Source organism: Aphelocoma coerulescens, chromosome 8, assembly GCF_041296385.1.
Source record: "Aphelocoma coerulescens isolate FSJ_1873_10779 chromosome 8, UR_Acoe_1.0, whole genome shotgun sequence".
In the NCBI taxonomy this organism is placed as follows: Eukaryota; Metazoa; Chordata; class Aves; order Passeriformes; family Corvidae; genus Aphelocoma; species Aphelocoma coerulescens.
The window spans coordinates 7,958-30,051 of NC_091022.1; the positions used below are offsets into that span (position 1 = coordinate 7,958).

Below are 22,094 nucleotides of genomic sequence, written 5' to 3' on the forward strand. Positions count from 1 at the left end.
GGAGAAAATACCCATTTTGGTAGCACAGATCCCATTTTGACAATACTGCATTTTTGTGGGTTTGGGAATCCTGCCTGTACAAGACATCTGAAAATCGGTATTTTACAATTTGATATTTGGAAACGGGGTCATTTTGATATTTTGGAACTTGATATTCTGTTGTTTTGAAATGGAATTAGTTTGGTATTTTGGAACCTGGTATTCTGATATTTGGAAACCGGGTAACTTTGGTATTTTGGAACTTGGTAATTTGTAACTGGGTTACTTTGGTATTTCTGAACGTGTTCTGGCAATTTGAAACTGGGTTACTTTGCTACCTCTGAACGTGGTGTTCTGGTATTTTGAAACTAGGCTATTTTAATATTTTGGAACTGGGTATTGTGGTTGTTTGAAACTGTTTTTCTGGTATTTTGAAATTTGGGTTTCTATGATTTTGAACTAGGTTATTCTGGTATTTTGTTCCAAAATACCAGACAAATAACAAACAAAACAAAGAACAAAATTTTTCTGTAGGCTGTTTTTTTGGTGTATTTGTAGGCTTTTTTTTTTTTCCCTGTGTATTGTATGATGAGCTTTTACTGGTTTTGTAACCTCAGGGTTTGGTTTTTTGTAATCTGCGCCTGGCAGGGACCTGGGGCATCCCGGTCGAGTCTCTAGGCTTCGTTTGCTGTCTTCCGCTACGATTAACAGTTCCTGGCATGGGAACTGTTAAATTACAGACTATATGATGAGACGCTTCCTGAAACAAATTAATTCCAGCTAAATGACTCTTCCTGCTCTGCAGTTCCTATACCTGGCCCGGTTTAAATCCGTACCTAGCCCGACTCTTCGGTCCTTCCGTTTCCTACCGCTCTGCTCGGGGCTTTGCACCTCACGCTCTTTCCTCCCTCGGTGGCGTCACGGCAGAATGTGGCGAGGTTTTGGCCGGCACTTGACGTCTCCGAGATGAACTTACCGAGAATTCTTCTGCTTTTCGCTGCACCTGCCACAACAACATTTGTTCACTGAAATAAATGCTTTCCACAATGAACTAAAGGTGTAAGGGAACAAGCGCTGCACTGTTGGGGAGGAGGATAGTTTGGCAAGGGAATTACACAGATCTGGAGGCTTGGCAGAATTGAAAAAAAGGCAAGAAAAACACAAGGACTCCAAGCCCAAGCTACATCCACTACACAAAACGTATTGGCCATAAAAGCAAGAAATTCCCATCTGCTTCTAAAAAACCTAAGCAGCACAAAATAAAATCTATTTTGCTAGAGTTCTGCTTACCATAAAAAACCCTGATTAATTTAATCATGACACTTAAACTTCAGGCATATTAGAAAACTTGTACTGTCTGAAATGTCAGGGGAGGCTGATGCAGCAGCTCCACCCCAGTCACTGTGCTGGAAAGCACAGGAGGCACCTGCTACATCACAGGTACTTTTGGAAATAAATAAAACACAGCACTTTAGGTTGTGACAGATTGTAAAGCACTGTACCTAAAAGCCCCATAACATAAACATGTACTGAAGCTGAAGCAAGCACCACATTTGAAGCTTCTTTCCATCCTGTTCCTTCCACCCACTTGCTGCAGTTCCCTGGGAGCTGCCAGGAGCACTTACTTGCACTGAAGCATCTCCCATGATGAATTTTGCCCCTTCAATAACAGCTAAGTAGGAGAACCGGAGCTGATCTGCAGTCTGGATGAGCCCCATCCTGTACTTCCTCATTTCCAGGAGAACCTGCTTAACGTCCACGGAAGAAGGGTCTTTCCGTTTGTCCATCTGCAGATAAAAACGTGAAACGTGTTTTCTGCTCTGATGAGGTTCACTACAATGACTCACTTTGTGGTAAGGCCTTCACACCACCCTCCACATTACAGAACGAATGAACTCCAATACAATTGGTATCAACGGCTCTTTACTGGGTCTCCAAAAACACACAGGGGAAAACACTGGGCCTCAAAAATGCTGCTTTCCCTGAAAGCAAAGCCTGTCTTTGCGAATCACTCTGAAAACTGGAGACTTTTCTTCCCCTAACTCAAAATGGCCACTTAGGAATGAGACCTGCCTTGGAATACACTCCCAAAACAGCAGAATAAAACAACAGGAAATCACAGGGAACCCCTCCAGCCCCTGCTCCAGCTCCTTTAAGGCTGCACCAAAGCTCCCCTGAAGGTGCCTGTGCAGGAGAGGTGGCCCTGCAGGTGGCCCTTACCAGCAGCAGACAGGTGTCCACCAGGCAGAAGGTGCCCGACCTCCCGATGCCAGCGCTGCAGTGCACCACGACCGGGCCGTGCCCGGGGCTCGGCGAGCCCGACTCCCGCACCTTGAACGGGAAATTCAGGAACGAGGCCGGCGACTCTGGGACCCCAAAGTCGGGCCAGGTGGTGTAGTGAAAGTGCAGAATCTCCCGAGTTTCCTGGGTCTGCAAAAACAGGGTTTGGGAACAGTTTTAGTTTGGATACACCAGTCAGAAGGACTGACTTAAATTCCAAGGACAAAGTTTCAGGGAGTCTCAGGGAGTTTTTATAGCTGCACAGCCAAGAAACTAATTACAAGTAATTGTCTCTTGTTGTGAAGGTCTCCACTGGGACCAAAGGGAATTGGGTAAGTAAATTTACTTATTTACAATTCAGCTATTTCAGTGCAGCTCAGAAGCCTGTGTCACTCTGGGTATGGCTGAGACATGAAACCGCCTGGAGTGTCCCCAGGTACGTCTCAGAAATATCCAAGAGTTTCATTTCCATGACATCTCATGCAGAATCATCAAATCCAGACCAATTCGTGACCCCCAATTTCAAGCCAATCTCCTGGCCCGGCTGCGGCGCGATTCATCTGGTGCCCCGAGATGGGACCCTCTCTGCCCGGCTGCCGGATCCAGGGGTAAGCGGACCTCCCGGTCGCGACCCTGAATTTTCAGGGGGAGCTCGGCTGTCCTTTGGCTCGCGGCGGGGGCGGACAAGGACCATCTGCACCAAATTAAGGTATTTGCTATTCCTTTTAAACACAGAAATACCTGCAGGTCCAGGGTTCGAGTCCCTGAGGGTGGGTTGAAAGTCCCGAAGAAGACTGGGTCTCCCAAAATTAGTCCTGGGCAAGAAAAAAAAGTACTTTTAAGGGGTTGGACCCCACTGGGAAAGGTACCTTTAAGGGGCTGGACCCCACTGGCGTGTGCTATTGTACTGCTATTTTTGTTTTGTCTGTCGCTATTCTGCTGCTGTGTGAGTGAGAGTGGATGAGACGTGCTGTCAAAGTACAAAGCGAGTGAGAGGCTCTATCTGCGGTTCCGTACCCCGGCGACGGGCTCGACCGGAGGAAAGCGAAGCGTTTGGCAAAGAGCGAATGAGCATAAATCACATAAACTGTCGGTTTGGAATTCAACCTTACTGTCCAAAGGGGGTGGATTTTAGAGGAGAAAGATTTTAGCTATTGAATTGAAAACATGCAGACCCCCAACGCCTTTCTGATATAGCTCCATCTGATTTCCCTTTTGAAATCCCGTGTTAAGTGTGAGAAAACGGTTCTAAAGCTTGTCTTTGTGAGCATGTATTAATTGTGAGAGAAAGTGGTATTGTATTTCTACTAGATGGAGTGGGTGGTGTCCAAGCTGCCAGAGGAGAGAGCTTGGTATCAGACTAGAAAGAGCAGGAATAAAGAACTTGGCAGAAAAGGAAAGTGCAGATAATGTTAAAGGGGAGAGTGGCAGAGAATAGTGAGAAATTTGAGAGGAGCTGGTTAGAAAAGTACAGCAAGCGTACGGAAGAAGAGATGAGGAAAAGGCAAAAGCAATGGCAAAGGTGATGGCAGAGGTTGTAAGAATTGTGGACATTGTGGTTAATAGGTTTGGGTGTTTAGTTCCCTTTTCTGCTTGGTGTTTTGTGCGGAGCTGCGAGGCTCCTGTTATGTGGTGCTTGTGCAGAGCTGAAAGGCTCCTGTTTGGAGGGGACCCGTGCCCCTGTGCCTTTTGTGTTTTGTTGTGAAAAGCCAAAATTGGCAGGTTTCGGTTCTGAGGTGAATCCGGAGCTCCTATCTTGTGGGGAACCCTCCCCTGCCACCGGTCTGTGGTTTATTGTGGAGAACTAGAATTGGCAGATTCTAATCCTGCGGTCAATTCTGCAGCTGCTGCCTTGTGGGGATGGTGTTGTCCCTGTGCAGGCCCAGGTATTTGTCATGCAGCCTCATCTGCGGGGGCTGTAAAGAAACCTATGGGGAGAATGTTTTGCTGTCCTTCCTTGGTTAATTTGTTAGTCACCTCTCTACTCCTGGGGTGGACTTGGTAAAAAAAAAAAATATTGAGATAAGGAACAATTGGTTACTAAAAGATGATTGATTACTAAAAATGTGATTGGTTATTTTAAAAAAAAAAAAAGGCGACTCAAATGCCTGATTCACAGACTGCAACTCTTGCAAAACTTTTAAAAGCAGTCTCGCTCCCTCCGCTGAAGAATCAATTGGAAGAAACCCCACCGAAAACCTGTGGGAGACAACAAAAGTGGTGCGACAAGCACTTCATAGAATAAAAACTAAAACTCCACTTGAATAAGTTAATGCAATTAAACTCTTGTTTCACTCAGACATATTTTTTTGGGGGAAGTTTGTTTCTTTTCTCTTTTCTAGGAATGTCAAATGTCCCGACATCAAAGATAAAGCAAGCAGTTTGAGAGCAAGGAAACTGCAAGCAGCAAAATCACACCTAAATGTGATAACCGTTGCTTCGCTGTCACTTTGTGTTAGCCCTATAAAGTTTTACTTCTTTTTTAATAATCGGTCTAGTGGGCCAAATTTTCACTTTTCTTTTATAGGAATCTACCAACACATGAGATGGAGCTGTGTGAACACCAATGAAATTGAAAGTGTCACCATAATTGCTTGCATTGTCAGTTGGTTAATGTTTGTAATTTGTTTGTGGTTTCATTGCAAGTGACAGATCAAATAGTAGTTAAAGCATTCTACATATTCTTGAGTTTAATTTTTGTCTAACTTGTTTTGTCTTTTTACTGAAAAATGGTGTGGCTCAGGTCTTATGGATGTATAATTTGTTTCAACCAATATGATCCTGAGAGTTGGTATAAGAATTTATACATATTTGAAATCCTACAAATATGGACTAACCCTCCCGGTTCTGCCTCAGAAGGCTTCAAAATTATTATAATCTGGCTAAATTTTTTGGATTTTCTAATTAGTGAATTAAAGAATCGTGACAAAACACAAGCAAATGCTACATGAGAAATGATTGAATCCCCCTTCCTAAACCAGGAGGGATACAGAAAAGCCTTCTACCAGCTCTCAAACTAAAGTGCTGTTCAATCTCATGCCATATGTCTTAAGAGGATGTTTTAACTTTTCCTCGCCCCTCCTATTTATAGCATATTCTGCAATCTCAGTTGTAGGTGCAGAATGGGATGAAGGCAATTTATTCACCGAAAAAAAAAAAGGCTACATGAGGTAAAAAGAAAAAAAAAACAAACCCTAAGTTTGAAAGAGAATTCATTTCATTTTTAATCCCACCAAAAATAAAGCCACAGTTTGTAGTTTGTGTCAAGATTAAATGACGAGACTGCTATAATCTGTCTCCTGGAAAACAGAGCATAGCCCTGATGTAAAGATATGTTTGCATGAGAATATTTTGTATGAAAATGTTTTGTGTGTTAGTTTGGTATCATAAAAACTAATCCTTCATAATGTATAGAATTATATAGCAGAGTAAGAATATTATTATAACAAAAACTGTATAAAGAAGTTACAACCAAAGAAGCCTCCTGAAGATACCTGACTAGGACTTTGAAGTGTAAGTTAAACCACTAAGATTAGATAAAGGGAAAACCCATTCTTTGCCCAACTCAGGCCTAGGAAAAAAAACAAAACAAAACCAAAAAAAAAAGACAAAACAAACAAGACTGAAAGAAGAGAAATACCCATAGATAGTAAAATAACAAATCAGATGATCCCATTAGTAAGAGATGTTGAAATTCCAGGGAGATCAAAACGGGCTCCCCCAGTGATTATTGAACTACTGGAAGGGGTACAACCAGTGTCAGTTAAACAATATCCACTAAGGCATGAAGCATGAGTAGGAATGGAACCAATAATAGTAAATTTATTGATCAGAAGTTGTTGAGAGAGTGTAGACCTTCCTGCAATACCCCAATTCTACCAGTACAAAAGCCAAATGGAAGTTATTGATTAGTTCAGGACCTGAGGACACTTTACTCACAAAATTACCAAGTGACTGAGTGTGGTTTTCAGTTTTAGATTTAAAGGATGTTTTCTTTTGTCTGCCATTAGCTGAAAGCAGTCAGGAGATTTTTGCCTTTGAATGGGAAAACCCCAGAACAGGGAGAAAAAGCCAGCTTACGTGGACTGTATTGCCACAAGGATTCAAAAATAGACCCGTGATATTTGGAGATCAATTAGCCGAGGAACTGGAAGCCTGGACGCCGCCGCTTGGGAAAGGGAAGGTACGCTCTTGCAGTACATTGATGATCTATTAATAGCAACAAGGACCTGTGAAGACTGCAAGAACTGGACTGTAAGTCTTTTAAATTTTCTGAGACTAAGTGGATATAGAGTCTCTCCTGAAAAGGCTCAGCTAGTCCTCCACAATGTTACATATCTGGGGTATGAACTGGCAGGAGGGGAGAGAGCCTTGAGAGACAACAGGAAGGAGGCAATTTGTCAAATTGCCCTGGCCAACTGAAGAACCAAAGAACTGAGAAGTTTTCTGGGAATGACAGGATGGTGTAGATTACGGATCTGCAACTATAGACTCATTGTGAAACCTTTATACCAACTCCTAAAAGAGACTAGGGGAACTCACCTATGCTGGACACCAGAGACTAATAATGTATTTGTAACTCTACTGGGCATACCAGATGTCACTAAACCTTTTCTGTTGTTTTGATATGAGAGACAAGGACTGGCGCTGGAACTTTTGGCACAGAAGCTGGGACCCTACAAAAGGCCGGTGGCTTATTTCTCCAAGCAGCTGGACGTGGTCAGCCACGGAGAGCCTGCACTGCGTGCAGTGGCAGCCGTGATCCTGAACGTAGAAGCTCGCGAGTTCACACTGGGACAGCAGATAACTGTTTTTGTCTCTCACACGGTGTCAGCAGTGCTCACACAGAAAGGAAATCACTGGTTAACCCCATCTCGCTTTCTCAAATACCAGGCTGTCCTAGCAGAATCGGAGGATGTGAGTATCCAAGTAACTAACATTTTAAACCCAGCAGCTTACCTGGGGCAAGGCTGCTGAGGAGCCTGTACGGCATGACCGCATCGAAACCGTGGAGGCGGTTTACTCCGGCCGCCCGGACCTAAAGGACTCTCCGCTAGAAAATGCGGCAAACTGGTTCACCGATAGGAGCGGTTATGTCAAGAATGGTAAGCGGCTCGCTGGGTATGCAGTTACAGCCACAGACGCTGTCATTGAGGCAAAACCATTACCTGTGGGGACATCAGCTCAAAAGGCTGAAATAATAGCCCTAACTCGAGCCTTGGCATTGGCCGAAGGAAAACCTATCAACATTTGGACTTATTCGAGGTATACTTTTGGGGTGGTACACGCTCACGGGGCTATCTGGAAAGAAAGGGGTTTATTAACCTCACAGAAGAAATCAAGCAAGCTACTGAAATTGTACAGTTACTGGAATCAGTGGTAAAACCTTCAAAAGTGGCTATAATGCATTGTAAGGGACAGTCCCAGGGTAACACTATCCCTGAACTGGGAAATGCTATGGCAGACAAAACAGCAAAGGCAGTGGCCAGTGGGGTTCAGATCCAAGCCCTAGCTCTAATTCCTTCTAGCATCCTTATAAGTAGAAAAAAAAAAAAACACCATATGACACTGATGATTTAAATTGGATACAAGAAGACAAGGGACAAATGAGCACAGATGGGTGGGCTAGGATAAAGGGTCTCATAATCATACCCAGAAAACTCTTAAAATTATTTATCCAAAGCGAACATTGCATCAGATCACCTTAGATTACAGTTCTTGAAGGTTTGAGGAGGTATGAGACAAACTTACAGCATGGTTACCCAACTTACCTTGCTTAAACAATTGTTTGTAATAGCTATTTGTGTTATTGCATTGTTACTTAGTGTTTGTATTAGTAGTTACTGTTGTATGATATTATGTACCTGGAATCGAGATGCTTATGCTCCATGGCACAAGCATAAACTTAGAACTAAGATAGAGAAGGGTTCTTACTTTAAAGACATGCAAGATTTGTAAAGAATTACAAATACCCAAAGAAAAGGGGGGGATTGAAGAAGGGGCAGTCAATAACTAACTCACGTAAGCACAAGTTAACTAGCTGGAGACAGCAAATGTTAGTTCAGACAGCAGATGCTAATTACACAACCTAAGAAGCCAAATTCACCTTAATCTTGTCAAGATAGAGGTGTAATAAATAAGGGTATTTTGTTCATTGAAAACAGCTGACACAGGCCACAACGTACATAACAGGAAATGTCTTAACAAATCCATATGTAAAGGTTGTAAGTGCTGTAAGTGTACTATTGTTTAAGCTCCAGGAAGAAAAGCGGGGGATACTAACTGACCAAATATGGAAAGGGTCACCCAGAGGGCACTTGAAGAAGACTACTTGCCTTCAGCTATCGACCACCAGAAGGCAGAAAACGACCCCCTAGCAACAAGCTCACACATGCGTAGAGTACTCCCTTGAAGATAAGTTACCAGGAAATGATCCTGCATAAAAGAAGGACTGAAATTTGCAAACCCCTGCGGCAGTCGGTGGAGCGGGGACTCCCCTGTCGCCCAGCGCTGATTTTGCTTATGCCTTGCTTGCTGTAATTAATAACTTCTCTAATTTGATTAAACCTCCTTGTCTGCCTCAGTCAATCACAATTTGGTGCCGTGACTTGGATGGGAATGGTACGGTGAGACAAGAGATAGGGGAGGCGCCCCACCTCTGGTGGCCTCGGTATCCTCAGTCTTTACCTCGCTCCCACCGACGAACCTAAACTCAAGGCATGAAACAAAGGGAACCGGTCGGCCCCATAAACTTTGTGCACAGAGGTCCGGACGAAGACGCTGGAAGCGTGAGTATTTGCGGAAAAGGGATCCGTTCGGTCGGGGTCGGGTATCCTGGAGTGTGGCGAGTGCGGTGTGTGAGAGGGGGGCCGGCAGCCGGACTCCCCAAGCGAGTGTGGACCCTCAGTAGTGCGGTTCCCATTGCCCGCGAGGGCGTGGGCCACGAACCAGGGGAAGCGAGTGATTCCACACACAGAACGCCTGAAGGCACTCCAGAGGATGGGACAGGGGAAAAGCAAGCCCTCTAGTTCCATGAGGTTTCCCCCAGTACCTGAGGATAGTCCGTTAGGGCTTTTATTGAATAATTGGAGGCATTATTCGAGTACACAGAATAAAGATAAGGCCAAGATGATTTATTATTGTATAGAGGTCTGGGGAGGAAAGCAGATATCACAAAATGTATTTTGGCCTATATTTGGGTCCTACGAGGACTGGGTGAGACAGGATTTGAATTTATGGGTAAATTCCAAAACTCCTTTTAGTCGAGAAGAGAGTGAATATGCAAAAATATGGATAGAGACCCCCGGGGTACTCCTGTTTACTTTAAAGGAAAAATCTGAAAACTCGGGGGTAAGAAGAAAAGATAAAAAGAAAGAGGAAGTCCCGTTGATTCCACCCCCCTATATACCTCCGCAGGCCCCGCAAGCACCCCCACTCCCACTCCCTGAGCAGCCCCTAGAGGAAGAGGAAGGGAATCCTGAACCCGAACGGGAGGGACCAATGACAAGGGGCAGAGCTAGACGTCATAACCTCTATCCATTAAGAGAAGTGCCTATGGGGGGACCCCAACCAGGAATTGGCTTTATTTCAGTTCCCCTTAGCTCTGGAGATGTACGGGACTTTAAGAAGGAAATGGGGAACCTATTAGAAGACCCCCTGGGAGTTGCAGAGAAGCTAGATCAATTTTTAGGCCCTAATATATAGACCTGGGATGAGTTGCAGTCAATTCTAAATATTCTTTTTACTGCAGAAGAAAAGAACATGATTAGGCGAGCGGGAATGCAAATTTGGGATGCCCAACATGCCCAAGGCCCACAGGCAGATATCAAATGGCCTTTACAAAACCCTAATTGGGATCATCAGGATCCAGCACACAGAACTCATATGCAGGACTTAAGGACAATAGTTATACAAGGGGTCCGAGAGGCAGTACCGAGAGGACAAAACATAAATAAGGCCTTTAATGAGAGGCAGAGAAAGGAGGAAACTCCAACAGATTGGCTAGAAAGGGTAAGAAAGAATCTACAGCTGTATTCAGGCCTGGACCCAGACACACAGTTGGGTCAGGCACTTCTGAAAACTCAATTTGTAGCCAAATCATGGGATGACATCAGGAGGAAGCTAGAAAAACTAGAAAATTGGCAGGAGAGAGGATTAGATGAATTGTTGAGGGAAGCGCAGAAAGTATATGTCAGGAGGGATGAAGAGAATCACAAGAGACAAGTCAGAATGATGGTGGCAGCAGTAAGGGAAAGCAGAAAACAAGACTCTCCCCGCCGAATGGGGCAAATACCCAGAAAGGCCCCTAGGAACACAGAGGGAAATCAGAGAGTGGAAAGGAGGGAAGCAGTCGTATGTTTTTATTGTGGGGAGAAGGGACACATCAGAAGGGATTGTAGAAAGAGGATAAGAGATGAAAAGATGTTCAAAGAAGATTAGAGGGGTCAGGGGCTCTACTTACTGGGGACCAAGAAACATCCAGAGCCCTTGATAAAAATAAAAGTCGGTCCCCAGTGCCAGGAATTTGAATTCCTGGTAGATACGGGAGCAGAAAGATCAACTATCCAAGTTTTACCATCTGGATGTAAAGTCTCCCGAGACACCGCCCTTGTAGTGGGCGCCAAGGGTGAACCTTTTGAGGTCCCTGTTATTAAAGATGTCCTGATAGAAACCGAATCAAAAATAGGAATAGGAAGCCTTTTGTTGGCACCAGAAGCAGAGTATAACCTCATGGGTAGAGATCTCATAGTAGAATTGGGAATAAACCTAGAGGTAATTAATAAAGAATTGAGAATCAAACTATGCCCCCTTAGAGTAGAGGATGAAAAGGAAATTAACCCTGAGGTATGGTACACGCCTGACAGTGTGGGCCAACTGAACATTCCGCCCTTCTCCGTAACCATAAAAGATCCAGAAATTCCAATAAGGATCAAGCAGTATCCCATATCCCCAGAAGGGAAACGAGGACTAAAGCCTGAAATACACAGACTAATAAGCAAGGGACTCCTAGAAGCCTGTATGTCCCCTTTTAATACACCCATTTTACCAGTAAAGAAACCAGATGGATCCTATCGATCGGTGCATGATTTAAGAGAAATTAATAAGAGGACAGTGGCCTGGTTCCCGGTGGTTGCTAACCCATACACCCTATTAAGTAGACTAGGGCCAGAAAATCACTGGTGTAGTGTAATTGATCTAAAAGATGCATTTTGGGCCTGCCCCTTAGACGAAAATAGTAGAGATTATTTTGCCTTTGAATGGGAGGACCCAGATACTCATAGGCGACAACAGTTGCGATGGACCGTGCTGCCACAAGGGTTCACAGAATCACCAAATTTATTTGGACAAGCATTAGAACAAATCCTCCAAGAATATCAAACAAGAGAAAACATTACTTTGATTCAGTATGTGGATGACCTCCTGATTGCAGGAAAAAAAGAAGAAGAAGTTCAGGAGGAGAGCATTAAACTGTTAAACTTTTTAAGCTTGAAGGGACTAAAAGTATCAAAGGCAAAATTACAGTTTGTAGAAGAAGAAGTAAAATATTTAGGCCATTATTTGAGTAAAGGAGAGAAAAAAATAGACCCTGAAAGAGTGAAAGGAATCCTCTCACTCCCGCCACCAAGGAGCAAGAGACAAGTAAGGCAATTGCTAGGATTAGTAGGCTACTGTAGACAATGGATTGATAATTATAGTACCAAGGTTAAATTTCTGTATAACAAGCTCAGTCATGACGGGTTATTGAAATGGAGCAGAAAGGATGAGCAGAGCTTAGAACAACTGCAACAGGATTTAATTAACGCTCCAGTACTAAGTTTACCTGATTTTAAAAGACCATTTTATCTATTTGTAAACATTGAAAATGGGACAGCATATGGAGTATTAACTCAATATTGGGCTGGGAGAAGGAAACCGGTGGGATACTTGTCAAAGCTATTAGACCCAGTAAGCAAGGGATGGCCTACATGCCTACAGGCAGTGGTAGCCTGTGCTCTCTTGGTAGAAGAAGCACGTAAAATAACTTTTAATGGGGAACTCAAGGTACTATCTCCACATAATATTAGGGGAATATTGCAACAAAAAGCTGAAAAATGGATAACAGATTCGAGACTTTTAAAGTATGAAGGGATCTTATTAGATTCCCCAAAGCTAACACTAGAGGTCACTACACTACAAAATCCGGCCCAGTTCTTATACGGAGAACCAAATGAGAAAAAATTAGCCCATGATTGCATGTTAACCATAGAAGAACAAACCAAAATCCGACCGGACTTAGAAGAAGAAGAATTAGAAGAAGGGGAGAGGCTGTTTGTAGACGGATCATCTCGGGTAATCGAGGGAAAGAGAGTATCTGGCTATGCAATCATTAAAGAGGAAGGGTCAGAAGTCTTAGAGTCAGGACCTCTAAGTAGATCCTGGTCAGCTCAAGCTTGTGAATTGTATGCAGTCTTACGAGCTCTGAGATGGCTGAAAAATAAAACAGGGACAATATATACAGACTCCAAATATGCATATGGAGTGGTACATACATTTGGAAAAATATGGGAAGAACGAGGGTTAATAAACTCTCAAGGGAAAGACTTAGTCCATCAGGAGCTAATAAGACAGCTACTCCAGGCCTTACGGGAGCCTAGAAGAATTGCTGTAGTACATCTTAAAGGACACCAGAAAGGATTAGATTTTAGGAGTAGAGGTAATAATGGGCCAGACCAAGAAGCAAAAAGGGCAGCACTTTTGGTTATACAACAAGTTCAGGATAAGGAACAACCAAAGGAGAAATTCCTCAATAAAACTAGAATGTATAGTTTTACAGAACAAGAAAAAGAGAAACTATCACAAATGGGGCTAAAAGAAAATTCAGAAGGAGAATGGAAACTCCCAGATGGAAGAGTAGTACTACCTAAATCAATAGCAGTAGAAATTTTACCAAGGTTACATAGCCAAACTCATTGGGGAACACAAGCACTAGCAGACCAGTTTGCCACCAAGTATATGTGTATTGGAATATATAATTTGGCAAAACAAATTGTTAAAGGCTGCATAACTTGCCTTAAAGTGAATAAGGCTTATTTAAGAGAACACCCATTGGGAGGGAGACCACTAGCACACAGGCCCTTTGCTAACATACAACTAGATTTCACCGAATTGCCCAAAGTAGGAAGAAGTAAATACTTATTAGTTATAGTAGACCATCTAACGCATTTTGTCGAAGCATTTCCCACAGCAAGGGCAACAGCACAGACAGTGGTCAAAGTTCTATTAGAAAATATTATCCCTAGATATGGAATAATTGAGACTATTGACTCCGACCGAGGACCCCACTTTGTATCTAAAATCATCAAAGAAGTAATGGGAATTATGGGAATAAAGTGGGAATATCATACCCCCTGGCATCCCCAAAGTTCAGGACGAGTAGAAAGAATGAATGGGGAAATAAAGAAGCAATTGACAAAGCTTATGCTTGAAACCAAGTTGTCGTGGGTGAAATGTCTACCATTAGCTTTGTTAAACATACGGACTCAACCAAGATCTGACATGGGAATCTCCCCTTTTGAGATGCTGTATGGAATGCCTTATAATATGGGGGAACCTCAAGATCACCCAAATTTAAGAGACCAAAACATGAATCATTACATTATTACCTTAATGAAATATAGAGAAGAATTATGGAAAAAGAGCATGATAACTCAAAGACCCCCGCTAGAACTTAAACTACATCGAATTCAACTATTTAATTACACCCACGATTATTGTATTCAAGTGTCCATCATACCCCGAATCATGTATCATCCTAGTGAATACATGTACCAACAACACACCACAGCAGATCATCACCTAGTAAAAAGAGAACCTTTTACTGCATTAACCATAGCAACCCTTCTCACTATAGGAGGAGTTGGGGCAGGAACTGGAGTAGCATCCTTAGTCACCCAGCAAAAAGAATTAAGAGCACTAAGGGTCTCAGTAGATGAAGATCTAAGCCGAATAGAACAAGCAATTGATGGCCTAGTAAAATCAGTAAGATCTCTATCAGAAGTAGTCCTACAAAATAGGAGGGGATTAGACTTATTATTCCTTCAGCAGGGAGGACTGTGTGTAGCACTCAAAGAAGAATGCTGTGTTTATGCAGACCACACTGGGGTAGTGATAGACACCATGACTGAACTAAGAAAACGGCTAGAACAATGGAAAAGAGAAAGAGAGGCACAACAGAGCTGGTATGAATCCTGGTTTAATCATTCACCCTGGTTAACCACTTTGTTATCTACCATTGCAGGGCCTCTAATTCTGTTAGTCCTAGGACTCACATTTGGGCCGTGTATATTCAATAAGCTGATCTCCATAGTAAAAGGGCGCTTAGAAGTAGCACATTTAATGCTCCTTAGGGCTAAATACCAGAAGATACCAGAAAATCATGAAGAAGAAATGTTAGAATTAGCTAAACAAGAGCTAAAAAGATTCAATGAACAAAAATGAACAAGAGAAAAAGGGGGGATTGTAATAAATAAGGGTATTTTGTTCATTGAAAACAGCTGACACAGGCCACAACGTACATAACAGGAAATGTCTTAACAAATCCATATGTAAAGGTTGTAAGTGCTGTAAGTGTACTATTGTTTAAGCTCCAGGAAGAAAAGCGGGGGATACTAACTGACCAAATATGGAGAGGATCACCCAGAGGGCACTTGAAGAAGACTACTTGCCTTCAGCCATCGACCACCAGAAGGCAGAAAACGACCCCCTAGCAACAAGCTCACACATGCATAGAGTACTCCCTTAAAGATAAGTTAATAGGAAATGATCCTGCATAAAAGAAGGACTGAAATTTGCAAACCCCTGCGGCAGTCGGTGGAGCGGGGACTCCCCTGTCGCCCAGCGCTGATTTTGCTTATGCCTTGCTTGCTGTAATTAATAAATTCTCTAATTTGATTAAACCTCCTTGTCTGCCTCCGTCAATCACAGAGGGGACAAGGATTATCTCAGAGGCTGCTAAATCATTCATTATTTAAAGCCGTGGCTCAGTTAAAGAGCAATACCAATTAAGCTCCTGGATAAAAAGCCTGGGAGATCGGGGTTGGGTTTTTTTCCATTGTTCCTTTCGGTGGCCTTTTGCAAGCAAACTATGAAGCGGACAAGCCGCAAGCGTGCTACAGCGCCCCTTGCTGGGACTCGCTCCGGGCTGGCGCTGTTCCACGGTGCGAGGGGACCGGAAAAGCCACGCGACCCACGGAACCGGCGGCACTCGCCGCCCGAGGACGGCCCCGCGCTCCCGGAACCGGGAGGAGCGCGGCTCGCGGCACGGAAGCGGCTCCTCCGGCAGGCGGGGGCGGCCCCGCGCCGGGAGACCCCCGCCCGCCCCCGGCGCCTGCCGAACGGCACCGGCACCGGCGCCTGACCGAAGGGGACCCGGCGGCGCCCGAGCCCCGCGCACGGACGGCACGGAGCGGGCGGGACGACCGGGGGCGGCGCGGCTCCGTGCCGCATCTCCCGCCTGCCGGCCCGGCGGCGCTCACCTCGGCTCCGCGCGGCTCGGACCGCCGCGGCTCCGTCGGTCCCTGTCGGCGGCCCAGCCCCCAAATTCCCACTCCTCCTCAGAAATTCCCCAGGGGCCGGGAGTGCTCCCGCGCGAGACATTCGGTGCCGGGGCATGGCCGGAAGCGACCTCAAATGCGGTGGCACGCTCCGATTCAAACCTTTCAAATGCTGGAAAAAGCCGGAGTTTCTTTCAATTTAACCCCTGAAACTGAGGCAACGGGGGGTGTTCACCTCAATTCAAACCAATACAATGGTAAATAAATAAATGTGTTCTCCCTTTCTATTTAATGGTCTAAGATATCAGAAAGAGAGGAGTTTTCCTCAACTCTCAAATGATGGGGAAAGGGCGATTGTTACCTTCATTAAAACCCTCAAAAAGCAGGGGCAGCAGGGCTTCCCCCTCAATTTAGAACTTAGGTTGATGAAAATGGAGGGGTTACCCTCAATTCAAACCCATAAAATGGTAACATCTGTGCTTTCCCTTTCCATTTTAAATGGAAGGGGGATCCCCTCGTTCAAACACAGACAATAATGAAGGAGGAGTTTCTTCCCTCCATTTAAACTCCTTTTGTTCTCGTAATCCCCATTTTTTCTGAGGGCACGGGGGGAGGGACTGGCAAGATGAAATCAGAAGGGAAAAATAGAAAGACCCCCCCCCGCAAACCCACGCACCGGCTCACCTGCTTAGCTGCAGCTGCCTGGCGCCTCCTTTGGCAATGCTCCGCATCTAACTGCATCCGAGTGCTCCCCCAGACCCTGTGAGATGCTCTCACCGTCCTTTCGTGAGAGACCCCCCCAGGACCTCACCGTAAGCCCCTCTCCTCCAACATAGCCCTGCAAAAGTGAGCTGAGGTAACCCCTCCTAAAACAGGCCCCGGCAGGAGCCGCCCTCTCCTCACCGTCACAGCTCACACCTGGGGCTGCTCCGCCCCCTCATCATTCTCACGGCTCACACCTGGGGTTGTTGCCGGTCCAAGTGTGAGGGCAGGTGCAGAAAGGATTTGCTGCTCCTTCCCTGGACGGCTCATTGTCTGCACCTGACACGCTGAGGCACTGGGCTTTCCTTTCCATAGATAATAGATAGTTGATGCCAGGTGCAGGTAAACTGTCAGGGTTGGTTTTTGAAATATTTTTTTAAACTAGAAAGTGTTCCATAAGTATGCATGTGACTTTTGAGATTTGATATACGAGACTTGTTGAGCTTTTGACGGGGTACCCTTCCTTCTCGGACCGGGGTAACGGAGCAGAGGAGGCTGCTGTTCTGCTAAGTTCTTTATTTCATAGTCTCATAGTTTTCTTGAAGGCAGAGTTCAGAGGGGGTTACATGATAAAGCCAAGCAGCAACAGCAGGCAAAACCAGCCTCTTCTATATGTTCTATATGCTCCATATACTCTATATGCTTTATATACTATACACACTATACTTGATGCACTCTATACAATGTACTATACACTCTATATTTTTTCTTACGGAAGTGTGGATTATATTTGTTAACTGACCAATAAGATTAATACACGATTCTAGTTTTTCTTAACCTATCCTGGCCTGATTTTAACAGTCGTAAGCCTTACACAAGTACTACATAGGTATTACACAGATTTGCGTATGCAGTTTCTATCGGCTCTTATTGTTTATGTGAACAGTCTATCTAAAAAATATGAACAGTGTAATTCTATCTATATTTTGTCTAAAGTAAAGAATTCTGTGAAAAGGTAACACTGCTGCAGCAAGAACTGTGTTTAAGGTCTCTGCTACAGCTTTTTAATGTTTAAGGCACTTAGCATATATTTCTACTGAAGTTAAAAATCTATGTTTCTATTTCACTTTGGTGTGGCTTCATGTATCTCAGCCTGTCCAAAGGTTTAAATTCAATCCCCGTGCTTTGGCTTCCCTCTGGGCCTGAGTCCAGAGGAGCTTTTGCTCCGACAGAGACTAAATCTCTCACCGGTTTTAGAGTACTGCATTGAAAGTCTGTGCGCTTTCTCTTCTTTCCCTGTTCTGAGCGAGTTCTTTGGAACTTCTTTCTTCATTGAATTTTTTTATTTACACTTCAGCAAAATGTGGAAATAACATATACAAACACAAGTACGAATACAATCCATATACATGCTGGCAAAAGTCCAATTTACACACAGAGCAATACATGAAATTCAGTGGCAAACACCAATACAGAACAATACAGGGCAATGCAAGCCAAATACATATCAATGCAATAAAACAATGCTACTGTTTCTGGAAAGTTTATTACATTTTCTTTTATTGTTATAAGAAACCCAAAACAGCAACATGTAGAGAACATAACAGTCATCCACCACCCACACCTCCTTTAGCTTACACACAAACCCACCCTTGCTCTCATCTTGACCGCTCCACTAACCCTCGGCGCTCTATGGGAATGTGGTTCCCAGGAGCCTCCAAATCATCCTCCCTCACAAAACCCCATCGCCGGCACGGTCCGCACCCAAACCTTGGCGATGAACGTCGCCTCGCAGACCGGCCAGGACCAAAGGAAAAAAAACCTGGGGGGGGGGGGGGGAACAAACCTGGCTGGGGTTTTTTTAATTCAAAATTTAAAAATGTGTTGAAAAACCTGAAAGGCAAAAATCTCACATACAACATTAGAACCCATCAACACACATGCTCTCACAGGCAGACAGAAGTAGAAAGACAGACAACTCTCACAGACACACACAGTCACACATTCTTCAGCTTCCTGCTTCCTTTGTTCTGCAGCCCTTACTCAAAAAACTCTACGGATGAAGATGCTTCAGCACATCTTCCAGCTGCTGCTCCTCGACATCAAACGGTAGATTCTGGGAAAATTGGTAGCATCAGTGACCACAGAGATCCAAAGCCACCTCAGGGACCTGAGAGACAACATGAGGCGGTCAGTGAGGGGCCGAAGGCTAGGAGTTATCTCCACGCTAGGCCCATAAATTTTCTACCCAAAACCCCATAGAAAAGATATGAACCTTTAAGTTTTATAACTGTTCTTCTTAACCATTACCCTGCCAGGGCAGGGCAGCTCCAACTGCAAAGAGCACATGGACAAGGTGGTGCGCCGACTATAAGCAAAGACGACACGACGGCTTGAGATAACTCTCTGGAAGATTAATTCTTGAGCCCGATATGCTTTAAGGCAACAAAACCTACAGAACTACCGCGGTCACGTGAGGAGGGTCTAATATGCTCCATATAGAAGTCTAAGGGAATAGGATGTGAACAGAAGGCACTACCAAAAGTGAGAAGGAAGATGGATGAGAACATCTCCTGCACTTCCTCTGGTCTCAAAAAGTAAAAATGTAAAGATGCTGGAATAAGCCCAATCTGGGAAAGTACACAAGGAGAGACCCCCCCCCCCCGCTGCCAACACGGCCCAGAACAATGCCGATAAAGCATCAAGACATAACAAAGCCCTAGGACACAGAAGAGGATGGACACAAACTACATAACACAGAGAGAAGTTAAAACTGCCCAGCAGTTTCACCTGATGGACCCAAGATTCCTGCTGCAAGATGAGCCAGAAAGTGATGATGCCAAAGGAAAGACGGCTCTATGGCAATAGCACGTGACAGTGAAACAACTCCTTACGAGAAGTTAGTGCCAAAGCTGTTAAGAGGATGCTCAAGAAGTTCAGTAGGCCTAGAGAAAGAGGTGATGACTGCTGGGCAACCGCTCCGGACCCAAAGGCAGGCTCCTCAGGCAAAAAGATCTGCAATGACATCAAGACTCAAAGCACAAAGCTTGCAAAAACATGGGTATGGAACTGCTCTGCCCGGCAAAGGGTCAGGTGATGCTAAGGAGAAACCCTCTCCCTTTACTTCCAAGGGGCCCATCCCACTACAGCCCTCTCCTCTAAGCTAACTTCAGATTGCCTCCTGTGATTCCAAAGGTTTTTCCCTTCTCCCAACCACGAGTCCCAACACTTAGCTTTCAGAGACGAGAGGAAAAAATCCATCCTCGACAGAAAAGAACACGTGGGCGCTGTGGACATCAGTACAGTCCCTGTAGTCTGCTTTGGAGGCTGCAAAAATTCAGAAAGAAACTTCAGACTGCGATGAGACGTCCCAAAAATGACCCCTTGTGCAACGCCCCCCTCCCTCGTAACTGCAAAGGCTAATCGCTTACTGGCCGTTTCCAAACTTCGGCTCCACACTGGCTCATGGTACCTAAGACGACAAAACAGAAAACGTGACTATCACCCTCCAGAAGATTAATCCCCAGGGCTCCTCTACACTGCTGCCCTGGCGCACCTCAAATCTTCATCCGACTCTGGAGGGGGCCTGGACAATACCCGCAAAGTGAAAAGGTACATGCTTGGCACCTCAAAGGACTAAGGCAAAAGACCTGTGACATGAGATGCACAAAAGACAAAGAACGCACAATAGACACATGACGTACCGGGACTGCTCTGCCCTGCGCACCTCGGCACTGTGATCAAAAGCAAGACTTAAGCTTTCTGGGTCCTAAGGGGTCCCTTCTTGGGTATCCCCACCTCCAAATCTGACTCAAAAATATCTCCGGTGAGTGCCAACTCGACACCCTGCTTTCACCCCTACTGTGGGTCACAGGTCTCGACTTACCTCTTGGATATCTGGGGATGTCAATCTGCCTCGGGTGCAAAAGGCGGCCGCCTCACCATGCAGGCAGCTGGTGCCTTCACCAGGCTGGTTATCTCTTAGTCAGCTACAATAAACAAAACCAAACAAACATCAGTGCATGAGCTTAGTGGCACCTCAGCCAAAACCCATCAATTCTGCCACTCACCGTCTCCTAAAAAGGCTGGAGTCCTCAGGCCGCACGCTCTGGCCGCGCTCCAAGGCCAACACCATCGTTGTAGGGTATAGCTGAGTTGAGTGGAGACGAGGTGATGTAGCATTGCTAAAACTTGAGCAGACCCGCACTCCCCCTCCCTCCCTCCCCAACGTATTGCAACTTCTCGGCCATTGCCAAAGGCAACCTGGAGGGTACCCTCACATGGAAAAGGTAAAGGCTTCGTCACAGAGTCCCATGATACTCACAGAGTACTAACGAGGGCAGCGAGACAGGTCCGTCGGCCGGTCGGTGAGGAGTACGGCATAAGACGGTGGGACGGCCTGAAACACACAAATGACAATGGATGCTTAGAGCTGTATCAGAACTTGGCACCCAAGGAATAACATGTGGTTCTTTCCACCAATGACTTCTTACCTCATTCACTTGACCTTGACTGCTGAGATCTGGCTTTACCTCCTAAGAACAAAGACAAAGAACAATCCTGTAACACAGCCACCATTTATGTTCGCCCTGCAAAGACAAACAGTGACCGACCTTCAGGTGGGAACCCCCTCACCCGGCATGGGGCGCTCTGCCACGGATTTAATCCGTCTGCATCTGCAAGAAAGTGATGACAAAAGTCAAAGGGCTGCATGAGAACTTCACAGCTCCAGCCATCTTGTGACAATCTAGAAATATCAACTACAGGACAAACTGCACCCTACATTACAAATTTCAAGTCCCCAAGCCTTGTTCTATTACACCTATATGCCAGGGTATGCAGCAGGGCAGAGCAGCTCTGGGCCAAACCCATGCAGGCACCCATGACAGAGGAGATGACAAACGAGAGGATACAACAAGGAGAGAGAACTCAGGGTGGAAAGCATGACTGCAAGCACATCAAAGGGCTAAGGCAAAAGACCTGTGACACAAGACGCCCAAAACACATGGCATGCACTACAGACAAGTGACACAACATGCACTCGGATTGCTCTGCCCTGCGCACCTCAGCATTGTCATCAAATGTGAGACTTTCACTTTATGCGGGCTAAGGCGTCCCTTCTTGGGTTTCCCCATCTCCAAAGCTGACGCAAAAATCCCTCCCGGCGAGGCCCGACTCGATACTCCGCTTTCATCCCCTTGACTTATCTCTCAGACGTCCTGAGATGTGAATGCACCTGGGACGCAAAAGAAGACCGCCTCACCATCCTGGAAGTTCCTACCATCGCCGGGCTTTTGTCTTTTAGACGGCTACAATAAAGAAAACCAAACATCAGTACACGAACTTCGTGGCACATTGGCCAAGCCCCCAACAGTTCCACTACTCACCGTCTCCTAAGAAGGCCGGGGTCCTTGGGCCCCACGCTTTGGCCGCGCCCCGAGGCCGATACCGTCATCGCAGGGTACACCTGAGTTAAGAGGAGAGGAGGTGATGCGGGACTGCGGAAACTTGAGCGGACCCTCGCCCCCCCCCCCCCCACCCCGACTTGCCGCAACTCCTCGGCCGTCGCCAAAGGCTACCGGGATGGTACCTTCGCATGGA

General features: G+C 45.3%; 2 long non-coding RNA genes across 8 annotated transcripts; both read right to left on the reverse strand.

The window, feature by feature from the left end:
• Positions 1-603: 603 nt before the first annotated feature.
• On the reverse strand, positions 604-16,656 carry LOC138114142 (uncharacterized). The gene is made up of 5 exons (XR_011152500.1): positions 16,476-16,656; positions 3,001-3,074; positions 2,200-2,409; positions 1,605-1,766; positions 604-982 (listed from the first exon to the last, which is right to left on the reverse strand). It is a non-coding gene; the product is annotated as an uncharacterized lncRNA (long non-coding RNA).
• Positions 16,657-18,323: 1,667 nt separating this feature from the next.
• Positions 18,324-21,161, reverse strand: LOC138113825 (uncharacterized). Of its 7 annotated transcripts, none has more exons than XR_011152349.1 (8): positions 21,107-21,154; positions 20,987-21,028; positions 20,818-20,892; positions 20,564-20,643; positions 20,380-20,482; positions 19,925-19,965; positions 19,284-19,820; positions 18,324-18,663 (listed from the first exon to the last, which is right to left on the reverse strand). It is a non-coding gene; the product is annotated as an uncharacterized lncRNA (long non-coding RNA). The 7 variants fall into 7 exon arrangements; XR_011152346.1 differs by lacking the exon at positions 18,324-18,663 and adding an exon at positions 20,050-20,143 and having other exon boundaries at positions 18,906-19,820; positions 21,107-21,161; XR_011152350.1 differs by lacking the exon at positions 18,324-18,663 and adding an exon at positions 20,050-20,143 and having other exon boundaries at positions 18,906-19,841; positions 21,107-21,161.
• Between the last annotated feature and the right edge of the window lie 933 nt (positions 21,162-22,094).